Genomic DNA, 14609 nt, shown 5'->3' on the forward strand with positions numbered 1-14609 from the left:
TGTCAGATATGATGTTGTGGGTATTGCAGATGTCGCTAGAATGGGATCGGTGCTGGGAACCAAATATACTAGGATATGATTGAAAGGACAGGAAGAGAAGGTCAGATTGCCCTATTTGTAAGAAATGAAAGTAAATCAATAGCAATAAGTGACATAGAGTCAGCAGGAGTAGAATCCATATGGGTAAAGTTGAGCAACTGCAAAGGAAAAAAGACCCCAATGGGTGTTGTATGTAAGTCTCCTGCAGTAGTCAGAATATGGAGAAGAAATAGAAGGAGATAGAAAAGACATTTAAGGAAGACACTATTATAATAATCATGGACGACTTCAGCATGCTTGTAGACTGGGAAAGTCAGGTTGGTAGTGGATCTCAATAAAAGTTTGATCTCAATGCAGTTTGACAGGAGAAGCTCAAACCCTCTCAAAGACACATACGGGAATTCCTAGAGGCCTGGAATTCAAACCGGAACTCCGTCGACAAACACATTGATTTGGACCCCATTTACCAACCTCTGAGAAAAAGAACAGGCCAAGGCACATAAATAGAGAGCGGGACAGAACACCAGCACTTCACTGGAGGCTCACTGATGATATTACCTAACATGGTGATGAGACATCTGAGAACAAATCTTTCAGCTCAGTGAGCAAACTTACTAGAGAAACCTGTATCAGAGATAATAGTAGTATAGTTGACTTAAGTTAACTACAAAGTGAGGGAGGAGCTGGCAAGAGTTGATTAGAAGGGGACATTAGCAGGGAAGACAGTGGTGCAGGAATTTCTGGGGGTAATTTGGGAGATTTAGCCAGAATTCAATCCCAGAGAAGAAGAAAGAGGAGGACAAGGCAGCCATAGCTGACAAGGGAAGTCAGGGACAGCATGAAAGTAAAAGAAAAATGAGGTAAGGATTAGTTGGAAGCCAAAGGATTGGGGAGCCTTTAAAAACCAGCAGAGGGTAACAAAAGTAAAAAAACTATAAGGTGGGAGAAGATGAAATATGTGAGTAAGCTAGTGAGTAATGTAAAAAATGTTTGCAAGAGGTTTATAAAAGGTAAGATACAGGCCAGAGTGAACAATGAATTGCTTAAAAAAAAAGGCTGGAGAAGTAGTAATCGGGGCAAAGAAATGTCGGAGGAACTGAATGGGTGTTTTGCAACAATCTTCACAATTGAAGACCCCAGAACTTCAGGGGCTGTGGTGAGTGGAGTAGGGGATGGGAGAAGTTGAAATGTCTGAAGGTGAATAAATCGCCCACACCAGATGGACTACATCCAAGGTTCTGAAGAAGATAGCTGAGGAGATTGTATAGGCATTGCTGGTGATCTTTCAAGAAGTGCTGGAGTCAGGCAGGTTGCCAAAGGACCGGAAAATGGCTAATGTAACAACCCTGTTTAAGAAAGTAGGGAGGTAGAAGACAGGAAACTGTAGGCTAATTAACCTGACCTCTGTTATTGGTAAGACTTCAGAGTCCATTATTAAGGATGAGATTGCAGAGTATTTGGAATTGCATGGTAAAATAGGGTTGACTTAGCGTGGCTTTGCCAAACACAGGTCTTGCCTGACAAATCTATTAGAATTCTTTGATGAAGTAATAAGCAAGTTAATCAGAGGAAAGTCATTGGACATGAACTATTTTGATGCCAGATGACCTTTGACAAGTTACCACATAGAAGGCTGCTAAATAAGATAAGAACCCATGACGTTAGGAGCAGGGTACTGGCATGGATAGAGAATTGGCTCTGTGGCAAAAGATAGAGAGTAGGGAAAAAGGGGTCTTTTTTAGGATGGTAGTGGTGACTAGTGGAGATCTGCAGGAGCTAGTGTTGGAGCCAAAACTCTTCACTTTATACATTAGTGTTCTGGACAAGGGAATTGAGGGTATTGTTGCTGCAATACAATGTTGGAAATCGTGAGGTTATGCACTTTAGTAGCAAGAATAGAGGTGTAGCTTATTTTATAAATGGGAAAAGGTTTCAGAAACCTGAAGCACAAATGGATTTAGTAGTCCTAGTTAGGGATTCCCTTAAGGTTAACATGCAGGTTCAATTTGCAATTAAGAAGTCAAATGCAATGTTAGCATTCATTTTAAGAGGGCTAGAATACAAGAGCAGAGGTATATAGCTGAGGCTGTATAAGGCTCAGGTCAGACAACATTTGGCATATTGTGAGCAGTTTTTGGCCCTATGTCTAAAGAAGGATATTCTGGCATTGGAGGTGGTCTAGGTGAGGTGTACAAGAATGATCCAGGTTGAGGACACTGAATCTGTACTCAATGGAGTTTAGAAAATGAAGGGGGAATTTGATTGAAAGTCATAGAGTACTGAGGGACCTGCAGTGAATGTGGAGAAGATGTTTCCAATGGTAGGAGAGATTAGGATTGGCGAGAACAGCCTCAGAGTGAAGGGGGCGACCCTTTAGAAGTGAGATGAGGAGGAATTTCTTCAATGAGAGGCTAGTAAACCTATGGAACTCATTGCCACAGAAACCTGTGGAGGGCAAGTCATTAAGTGGCAGAGTAGACTCAATGAGCGGAATGGTCTAATTCTGATCTTACATCTTATGGTCTATGGCCTTTGAAAGGGCCACTATTGGTTGTCCCTCAATTTCAGGGTAATGATTACTCAGGGTAATAAGTTTCAATCATAAGTCTTTTTGTGACTGATCACTGGCTACTTCCTGACTCTTAGATCTTTGGATACATGGATCCTGGGATCTGGCAAGTGAGATTAACTTTCTTTTCCTTCGTTCTCTTTCATTCTCTGCCTCATTATTAATGCGTTGGGACTCAAGGTATGCTGCAACTTGACAGAAAAGTTATCACTATTTTGAAAGAGTGGTCACAAGCTCTTCTCATAAAAAGTTCCCCCCGCCAAACATTAACATCAATGCTGTTATAGTTTAAGGAGTGTCCTTGTAGCATGTTATTTTTCTTCCACCAGAACATTGGCCATTTGAAAGTTGAGAAAACTATGCAGGCGAGATAGTTTTCAACCATCCACTGTGTCCAGTTCATCAATATTGATTTTTGCATGTATATTTTCTTCCTGCTTGTGCTGCTGGCTTCAAGAAGGGTAATAACGTTTGCGTAAGGATCTTTGCACTGAATTTGGAGAATGCCAAGGAGGAACTGATGGAATTTTTGGGTGGAATTCAAACTCCTATTCAAGGCATTCATAGGCAAATATAGCAATCTACTGAAGAACCTTGGACATCCAAATCTTCTGGTCACAATCCAGAGCTCCACAATTTACTGAGTCAAATAATTTGGTGAGGTCGTGACTGCAATGAAGAATTTCTGATTTTATTTGCTACATTTTTCTTAGATTTGCCTGGCTGCAAAATTTCTCTGGAAGATCTAAAACTCCTGTTTGTGTGTGGTAGAATTTCGTCAGCAGTAGAAGGTAGCAAACTCGGGGGAATGCAAAGTACAGTGGAAATCTAGTAATCTCTCCCACATACACACAGACTGAAGTTGCTGGGATAGTTGAATCTTTGATAAAGATTTAGAGCAGAGTCAGGTAAGTGGATTTGAGATCAAGATTCGTTATGCTAAAATCAAACATATTTGAGAACCTTTTTTTTAATATTCACTCATGAGGTGTTGGCATTGTTGGTCCATTTCTAGTTACTCATCAGAAGGTGTTGTTGACTTGCCATCTTGAAGTGCAGTCCATGTAAACCCACAATAGCATTAGGGAAGTATTGTATTTGTTGGGTGATTTTATGTTTGTGGTCCACTGGACCCATAAGTGGCACACAAGGTAGATAGAGAGTAAGCCTGACAGGGTAAACTTTTGTGTAGATCTCTCAGCTCCACAGGCAGTGTTTAGACTGCCTCCCCTAGCTCTCACCTCCAGGTAATTGATCCCCCCCACTCTTACAGAGGCAATACATGCCCAACTACATACGTAACAGGAGGGAATGCCAAGAATTTGCCCCAGTGGTATTGAAGGAACAGTGATATATTTCCAAGTCAGGACGTTAAGTAGCTGGGAGAGTTGCAAGTGATGGTGTTCCCATGTGTTTGGTATCTTTTATCTTCGCGATGGAAATGCTTGTGGATTTAAAAGGTACTTTCAAAGGATCTTTTGTGAATTTCTGCAAGGCATCTTGTAGCTGGTACACTCTGCTGGCTGTCACTGGTGGATGTATGTTTGTAGATGTGGTGACAATCAAGCAAGCTGCGGGATGGTGTCAAGTGGCTAAAATTATTTTCTTTCTATGTTTCTAATATTCATGACCTACATTCACACATGCACAAGAAGTGGTCGCTTGAATGAAGTGATGCCAGTGAACATGCTGTAATACAGGCAAATATAAATTCATTCAGTTTTGACTGTTGATGGATGGAACAGAGTCCTTTTTACTTGATGATATGGAGGTGCTGGTGTTGGACTGGGGTGGATAAAGTTCAAAATAACACAATACTAGTTTAAAGTCCAACAGGGTTATTTGAATGTGCAAGTGTTTGGAGCACTGCTCCTTCATCGGGTTGTTAGTACTACCTGATAAAGGAGTAGTGTTCTGAAACCTTGTACTTCCAAATAAACCTGTTGGATTATAACCTGGTGTTGTGTGATTTTTAACTTTTTAAATGTCACAAATAGGTACAGAAAACAATCCATAAGGTTAATACATTGCCATCCTTCATATTTCGGAGTGGTAAATAAGCTATTCAAAGCTTCAACTATTTAAAGCTCTGGTTAGACACATCTAGAATATGGTGAGTAGATTTGGGTATCACTTAGAAAAAATGTTTGTCATTGGAGGGAATAAAACTAAATTTTCCTAAAATGATATTATAAAAGTACAATAGTGCACATGTTGGAAATCTGAAATTTAACTTTCAAGAAGTCTTTTTCTCCAACAAGATTTTCGTTCTATTCTCTCCTGACATCTCTAGCTTGATTGCTTTCTGTTTGCCTTTCCACAGTCCTATGAAAGACCCATGACCTGAAATGCTCACTGTTTCTTTCCCCACAAATACCTTCCACAACTGGTATTTTTGGAATTTGTCTTTTGGTTTTAAAGAAGTTATGACTTGAATGCAAAGAATTTAGCTGCAGGAAGAGGTTAAACAAGGTAAGGTTATAGTCACTGGAATATAGAAGATTATGAGCTCCCAAGATATTTGAGAGTGACAGGTGGCATAGTTGTTTCATAACCGAGCAGTCGCGTCCCTTATGATGTGAATCAATTCCCACCATGGAAACTGATTGAAATTAAGTTAGTAAAAATCTGGAAGTAAAACCTGTAATGATGACAATAAAATACTTGTTCACTGTCCTAAAAACCCACCTGGAATGGAAATCGGATGTCCTTATGCAGCATGGCGTACATGTGACTTTGGATTCACAACAATATTGTTAACCCTCCTTTGAAACTGAAGTTACAAAGTCTCTTCAAGGAAAATGATCTTGATCTGAGAAGAATGTAAGATCTAGCACCTGTAGTAAGCAATTCAATCCCTTGAGTCTGGGCCACCATTTAATATGAATGTGACTGATCTCATTTTGACTTAAATTCCTTTTTCCTGCCCACTCCCCATAACCCCTTAACCTGTTACTATTTAAAAATCTGTTTATCTCCTCCTCAAACTTATCCAGTGTTTTGTGGTCCAACACATTCTGGAGTAATTAATTTCACAGATTCATGACCCTTTTGAGAGACGTTATTCTTCCTCTTTTCTGTCTTATATCTTCTACCCATTCGATTAAAACTATGACCTCTGTATCTAGATTGCCCCACAAGAGGAATGAACAGCCTTATGTTTTAGTGCAAGAATTGTCGTTATTGCAGACTCGTTCAAATCAAAATTATAATTGTTCTCTTCTATCCAATTTAGGTAAAGTATTCCGTTCAAAGTCAAATATATTGTGACTCCTGAGTGGATTAAACTGCTTTACTTTTTAAAAATATTCTGTTGTTTGAGGGATACGTTTTAGTGGATTGTTTTGACAGGAAAATGGGTCAGAAGCCATTAGCCTTTCTCCCTATGACCATTTCACCAAAATGTACTCATGTTTCTCTGAACCTGATAATCTTATTTAATTTCATTTTTAGGACATAGCACTTTACTATGAGTGCAAGTTTAAAAACTCTGCTCTGTTTGTATGTATGTTGTGTTTTTCCTTGTGGTGACACTGACTGCAAACAGAGCTTTAAGAAAAGTTACTAAAGGGAACAAAAAATGAAAATGGGGAGCAACAACTGGCGGGAAGGCTAGGACTGGAGAGAACACAATAAAAATTACATTCGGATCTACCTGGAGTGAAACATAGAAACATTCGTTCATGCAAAGCATGGTAGAATTTTAAAATTCAATGTCACAAAAAAAAATGATGCTTTATCCATAATTTTATAACTGAAATGTATACATATTTATTTGGTGAAAAAGATATTTTATGGCATTGAAGCAGGCTGGGAAGAGTTTCCTGCAGTTAACATCACAGTGTAATGCAACCTGTTCTTGCTGAAATAAGCAACAAGAAAAACAGCATCAAGGAGAATGTGTAAGTTCATTTGCTGTAAAAAAACCCTGATATTATTGATTCTCTATGAATTGCAATCAGTTGAAAAAGTGTCATATGAAGCTCAGAAATAAGTGAAAATCAGGAGAAATGTAATAAAGTAGCATAAATAAAGCAAAATTGAGAAAGGGAAGGAGGTTAAAATTCAAGTAGGAAGTAAGTTTAAGATTAAGACACGGTATGGCAGAAGAGCTGTGCATTACATGGCCTGCAATATGTGAGAAATCTTCAACTCTCTAGGTGACCACATAGGCTGGTTTGATTAGCATGAGTTTTGGATTTTGGAACTTGAATGTCGGCTAGAGTCGCAACAATGCATCTGACAGGTGAATAGAGACCACATTTTTAGATAAAGTCATAGAGTCATAGAGATGTACAGCACAGAAACAGACCCTTTGGTCCAACTTGTCCATGCCGACCAGATATCCCAACCCAATCTAGTCCCACCTACCAGGACACGGCCCATATCACTCCAAGCCCTTCCTATTCATATACTCACCCAAATGCCTTTTAAATGTTGCAATAGTACTAGCCTTCACCACTTCCTCTGGCAGTTCAAACCACATACACACTACACCCTCTGCATGAAATAGTTGCACCTTAGGTCTCTTTTATATCTTTCCCCTCTCACGCTAAACCTATGCCCTCTAGTTCTGGACTCCCCCACCCCAGGGAAAAGACTTTGCCTATTTATCCTATCCATGCCCCTCATGATTTTGTAAACTTTTATAAGGTCACCCCTCAGCTTCCGACGTTCCAGGGAAAACAGCCCCAGCCTGTTCAGCCTCTTCCTACAGCTCAAATCCTCCAACTCTGGCAACATCCTTGTAAATATTTTCTGAACGCTTTCAAGTTTCACAATATCTTGTCAATAGGAAGGAGACCAGAATTGCATGCAATATTCCAACAGATGTCTTGTACAGCCGCAACATGATGTCCCAACTCCTGTACTCAATACTCTGACCAATAAAGGAAAGCATACCAAATCCCTTCTTCACTATCCTATCTCCCTACGACTCCACTTTCAAGGAGCTTTGAACATGCACTCCAAGGTCTTTTTGTTCAGCAACACCACCGAGGACCTTACCATTAAGTGTATAAATCCTGCTAAGATTTGCTTTCCCAAAATGCAGCACGTCACATTTATCTAAATTAAACTCCATCTGCACTTCTCAGCCCACTGGCCAATCTGATCAAATCCCATTGTAATCTGAGATAACCTTCTTCGCTGTCCACTACACCTGCAATTTTGGTGTCATCTGCAAACTTAATAACTATTCCTCTTATGCTCACATCCAGATCATTTATATAAATTTTGTAAAGAAGTGGACCCAACACCAATTCTTGTGGCACTCCACTGGTCACAGGCCTCCAGTCTGAAAAACAACCCTCCACTGCCACCCTCTGTCTTCTACCTTTGACTTATGCCAAAAGGTAGAAGACTTTCTTATGCTTGATCAAATTAGTATTGAGAAGGAGGAGCTACTAGTGGTTTTAGTAGGCTTGAAAGTAAGTTTACAGGTGACATAAAAATTGATGTTTTAAATAGCAAGGAAGAAAGCTTTCGACGACAGGACAATATAAATGGGCAAATTTAATCCTGAAAGGTATGAGGTGATGTATTTTGGAAGGGGTTAAGGTGGCAAGAGAATACATGTTAATAAAAGGATCCTTTGAAGTACAGAGGTTCAGAGAGACCTTGGCATGCATATCCATTGTGATCAAGCATTCACAGGCCCAAAATTGGACAATGTAAATTGGTTCACAGCCAGAGAAATAGGGTCTGTCAGAAAATGAAATTAAGTAAATGAAACAGTAGCCAGCAGCTATTAGCTGCAGAAGACAGTGGAAACCAAGGTCAAAGAGGTCACAAAGATATGGGGAACTAGTTACAAACAACCACAGGTTTGTGTATTGGAAAAGTCTGGATCAGACTCTCTGGCACCTTGACTTCCAGCCAATGTCTGACCATGTGCAGTTTATACCACCCCCGTATTACAACACTGTTGGTGCAATCCCATTGGATGCTTTGAATCCCACTCATGAATCCATTGACCAAAGCTCACAGAACATTTTGGAAGGTCTGGGACAAGGGGGATAAAAATAGATATTTGGAAGCCATTACCTCAGTGAAAGATCATGGTAGAAGACCATATGGCAATCCAAGAAGACCAGGAGAAGATCTGACATGACCTGTGAGACCCACCTTCATGGAAGACAACAGCCCTACATTGAAAAGAAAGGAGATTCCAATGGCTCAGCTCAAACACATGGATTGTTGCAAATTAGGTTAAGGTTACATCCTTTCTCAAATGGATAGTGCTAGATAGAGAGCAAATATAGTGGGAATTTGGGAAATGATCATATGTTTTTAATTAGGAATATTTTGTGAATAGAACAGACTTTGAGCTGCAAATTGAATCTCATGCCCCTGAAGAAGGGCTTATGCCCAAAACGTCGCTTCTCCTCTTCCCTGGATGCTGTCTGGCCTGCTGCGCTTTTCCAGCAACACATTTTCAGCTCCCATGCCCCTTTGTCTTCCTTACAGGCAGAGCACTTGGGTAAAGTGTTTTTCATCCACAAGCTGGTGCAAGTATCGCAAGCACAGGCAATCCCATTGAAATCATTGATGGCAGCAGGTCAGGTGGACAAGGTGGATATGAAGGCACATGAGATATTTACCTTTATTAGTCAAGGCATTGAATACAAGAGCAAGGAGGTTATGATGGAGCTGTATATAACATTCAATAGGCCAAAGCTGGAGTACTGACTGAAGTTCACTGAACTGTGGGACAGGTATGATTGCAGTCGAGGAATTGTGGAGGTGATTCAGCAGGATGTTGCATTGAATGAAAATGGACTAGATCGGCTGGGGTTATTTTTCTTAGAGTAGAGAATGTCCAGAGGAGGGTTCTGAATGAGATGTTGAAGTATAGACAGAGTAGATAGGGAGAAACCTTTCCCCTTTATTAAAGGGGGTGTCAATAACCAGGAAGAAATGTTAATAAGGTCAGGAGCAGAATGTGTGGATGACTGGAACTTGCTGCCTCTAACAGTGGTTGGAACTCACAAGACATTGAAGATGAATTGAGATGAACACTTTAAATGTCACAGCATATGAGTCTACAGGCCAAGTGCTGGAAAATGAAATTAAAATAGATGGATATTGTTATGTATATAGTTGGGCCAACTGTCTGTTTCTTCTGAACTGGTCAGGTGACCCAACAGGGAGGAACTTGGGTCCAGTCTGGAATTGGCAGAGGAGGTGTGAACATCATCAAAAAAGTATTCCTGTTCAGATTTACTATTTGTCTACCTAATATTATAATTCTTATTTCCAAAGGATCACCAACATAATAGATGTTTGATGATGGGTGAAAGATTTCCTTATGCGTGTAAAACTATGAACGCTAAGAACTTTATAAATTATAAACCAGAAAATTTGCAACATTAATAAGTTACTTCTTTTCTCTTTCCTTTGTTATATCTGATTCTCAATGTCCTTCCATCTCTAATTCCTTTGTGAATCATTTTCCAACAAAAGCCCTGTTTTGGATTGGAGGGTTAAAATTGTTGCCATTTGTGTTGAGTTGCATAATCATAGTCAGATTAGCAATTGAGGGCTCTAAAAATGCACTTCTGCTCAGAAGTATAAATCAGAAAGTATTCCTTCTCTTGAATACTAAACATACCCACATCCATAACGTTATGGAGATCGAGATCAGATTTAGACTTGGTATGCATTCCAATTAAGCCATTAGCTCATTGCCTAAGCAGACAAATTTACATAAAATGACCACTGGAGTTAAAATTTAAAGGACTATTATCAGGCACACTATTGTGTTCTAAGTAGCATTTTGGGAAAAGAGAGGAGGAAATAGGTTAAAAATTAAGAGTTTTATAGCTCATAAGCCAGAAAGTTTACAACATTTCTAAAATAAAGTAACAAAGCATATCAGTTTCTGTTTCTTATTAATAATTCAGACCTAACCTACACTTTCAGCAAGAGCTAAAATTGTTAGCAAAAGATGCCAGTGGATTGTGTTCACATAAACCACCAGCAAGATTCATATCGGGTCTTCTCTTTTTGTACAGTGATTAAATCATTGAACAAGCTCATTATACCGGATGCCTTTCTTATCTGTGATCTTCTGCTGTGACAAAGCATTCAACTTTTGAGTAATAGATTTTGAGGTAAATTCTGAAGAAAAGTCTATGCAGATAATTAGGAATGGGCAACAAATTCTGGCTGTCTGCATTGCTCAAATCCTGTCTAAAATGGTGAAATAGTTTACCATTTTCTTGTGAGTGAAACAGGTGATATTTTCTGTTTTAAACTTAAAGAAAAATGACTGATGGGATTATAGACTTAGGTCTACTGCCTATTGACGTCCGATTGTTCATAGATATTTACTGTACTTGAATGTTTTTTTGCTGGAAGACTATTGGTCTGAGATGGAAGATGTAATGTATAGTTCAATACCTTAGAATATGAGATGGCAGATCTTCGTGGCGGATAATGTCCTCAGTTGAACAGTGACTCTGATGAAAACCTCTTAAATGGCCATCAAGTTGTCATTTAGGATCCTGCCAACCACCAGTTGGCTTTCACTGGTGATAGAGCCTCATGGCCTTCACAAAAAATTATTTTAATATTTTAATGTTATTTGCTTATTGTTAATGTTAAGTGCCTTCTTCAGCCTTGAAAAGCTAATTTTATATTGTGGCATGTCAAAAGCTTCCATTGTGATTTTTAAAAATCCCCCCCACTTTAATATGTTAATTTATTAAAGATTGCATATGACATACTTTAGATTCTATTATTCCAATCTCATCTATTTAACTATCTGAGAATTTAATTTAGACGTGAATGGATTTGATGTGTTTGACTTCATGGGTTGCAGATTGTGAGAATGTTGCTTTTTTTAAATTCTTTTCTGAGATACGGGTATTGCTGGCAAGGGGTCATTTCTTTGCCTTCTGAAATTACTTTTGGACTAAGTGGCTTGCTATGTAATTCAGACAATGATTACGAGTCAACCACATTTATCTGGATTTAGTCTTCTGTGTAGAGCAGACCCGGTAAAGCCAGATTTCATTGTCAAGAAAATTGGTGAACCTGATTGTCAAACTGCTTGCTGACAGATCATTGCTGTACTCCCAAAGAGCACCCTCAGTTGGTATTAGATTTAAAATGCCATCAGGAAGTTAGATATCTACATTACAGAGGTTGCATCTTGTGGCATCTTTGATGACACAAAATCTGAACTAAAATTGGTATCCATTAAACTGTTATTTATGTAGATTATGTTGATTAGCCATATGTGGAACTTGTTTCAAATTTAATGCAAATTATTCTGATGTCATAAAAACGCATTAAATGTTGTAAAGGAAATCCACCTCACATCTAAGTGAGGAAAAATTTCTTAAAGTTGCTAAGTAAGTTTGGTTAAAACGGTAAGTTTAAGAAGCCTAAACCTTAAGGAGGAGACATTTAAGGAGTGGTGTTCAAAGTTTTGGATTCATTCTGTGAGGTGAGGGAAAATTGTTGAAGCTGAAGAATTTGCCTATCAGAGCATGCTGGTGAATTGGTGATTGTTTCATGTTGTCTGCATTTCTATGGGAGATGAATCCAACATTCATATTTACAGGATTTAACAGAGTATCTATGGCAATAAAAAGAGCTGATTCTTCACTAAAGAATTAGCCTGTCACAGAATTATTTGAAATAGCTGGCAGTAGCCAGTGTACATTTCAAAAGTGATTATTGTAAATCAGTAGATTTCTTTGAGGAGCTGACGGATACAGTTGAAATGTAATGAATGGATGGTGCATGAACTTTAAGTAGGCTTTTTGCAAGGTGAAACACAGGAGGTAGAGAGAGGTAAACAGGGATGGTGAACAGAGGTAACATTAGTTAGAAAGGATAAACAGTGTTTGAAAGTTATGGCAGTTCTTGAGTGTATTTAGAAGTTGGCAGGGGAGTCTCAGTGTTAATCATAAATACACTCTATAGTGCAGAAGCAGACCATTTAGCCCATCAAGTCCACACCATCTGAAAAGCATCCTACCCAGAACTATCCTCCCCACCCTATCCCTGTAACCCTGCATTTCCCATGGCTAATCCACCTAGCTTGCACATCTTTGGACTGTGAGACGAAACCCACACAGACACAGGAAGAACATGTAAACTCCACACAGACATGATTGCTAACAACTAAGCCACTGTGCTGACCAAGTTTTAGGATGATTTCTGCTTACTGAATTAATCAATGATTAATATTCCCAGATAGAGTTGTGTTAGAATTTCCAGATGATACAGACATCTTTATTTCAGCATGTCAAATAAGTCAAAAGGTACTTGTACAAAGGTATTACATAAAGTACTATGTCTATTTTTTTCCAATTTGAAATCATAGGAATATCACACAAAGGAGGCTGCACCAAGTTAACAGATTAAGTTGAATCAGGAAATGTTCTGCATGCCATCTGTGTACTGTCACATAAACAGAAATAGCTTATCTTAAAGGTTGTAATCGAGTCTTTTAACTAATGTGCATGTTATGCAAATAACATTATATTTCTCTCCAATGGGTTGAGCCTGTAGCCACTAGGATGGGTCTTCTAACATTGGTAGGCCCATTATGCTTCTTGTGGTCTCTGGAACTGTATTCAGATTGGCTAAACAAGCAGGAAGAATATTTGTAAAAGTAAAGGAACATAGGCTCATTTGCCTGCATAAAGTGATCAGTGTGCTCAAGAACTCCTTGTTTAATGACTGCTAGGCAAATCTTTTTATTAGGCCTCCTTTCAGATTTTTCATTGGAGTGAGGATGATGTACAAAGTTGAATGAAGTATATATGTGAATGTCTTTTTGATAAGGGGAAAATGTGTAGCAGGCTCATGGACTACAAAGTGTGAAGTATTGTGATTAAAATAAATTTTAAAGGAATTTGTTTGCATTATTTTTGAATACAAATTTTGATAATCAGATGACTATATAATCATACTGTTGTGCACATGTTGATTTAATTTTCTGATTGCTTCGAATGTTTGGCTAAATATTTCTGTGAATGTCCCATTATACTACTAAGTTGGATGCATATACACCCAAAAGATAGAAAGCTCGTTATGTTTGGTGGGGGTGGGGTGGGGGTGAGGTGGGGGGGCGGTTGGTGGAGTAATAATGGAGAGGGCTGATTTTGGAACATGGTGGAATGGAGGACTTTATCAAAATTCACAGACAGGTTGCGGAGGGCAAGGAAAGGTAATGCACTATAATCACTATACAAACAAGTGTCATTCACAACTTTGGTTGGAGTTCTTTAATTGCTCTGGCCAGGAGGCAAACCTAATTAAATGGATTCATAGAAAAGATAGATGTGGATTTGCAAGAGAACAACACATTCAAAAGATTGCAGAAATTAAAAGGTCCTGGTATAGGGAATAAGATATTAGCATGGATAGAAGATCAGCTGGCTGCCAGAAAACAATATGCATCACCAGTCTTTGGTAGGATGTGAGAAGTGGGGTTATATAGGGGTCTGTGCTAAGGCCTCAACGTTTTACAATATATATCTGTGCCTTAAGTGAGGAGACTGATGCCATGGCACCTAAAGTTGCAGATGACACCAAGATAAATAAGCAAGTAAGTTGGAAGGCAAGAGGAAGTTGCACACAGGGAGAAGTAATTTGAGTGAGTTGGCAAAAATTTGGAATTATAATGTAAAGTTATTCACTTTGGTGGGAAGAATAAAAAAAGCAGAATGGTACTTAAATGGAGAATGACTAGAGAATTTTGAAATGCAGATGTATTTAAATGTTTGAGCGTGTAAGTTGCAAAAATAAACGTAGTTTACAGGTATAGCACATAATTAAAAAGGCTAATGGGGCATTATTCTTTATTACAAGAGGAACTGAGCAGAAAACTTGGGAAATTACATTTCAGTTAAACAGCACATGTGGAATATACAGCAGTGAATGAAGTGAACTAAACTGACAGCAGCAAACATAAATTCACCATATCTATTCTTTAGGACTCCTCACAAAATACACGAGCATTTGAGATCTCAGCAGTTCA

Source organism: Chiloscyllium plagiosum, unplaced genomic scaffold (genome assembly GCF_037043375.1).
Source record: "Chiloscyllium plagiosum isolate Xiang-an unplaced genomic scaffold, Cpla_swu_hap1 HiC_scaffold_2, whole genome shotgun sequence".
In the NCBI taxonomy this organism is placed as follows: Eukaryota; Metazoa; Chordata; class Chondrichthyes; order Orectolobiformes; family Hemiscylliidae; genus Chiloscyllium; species Chiloscyllium plagiosum.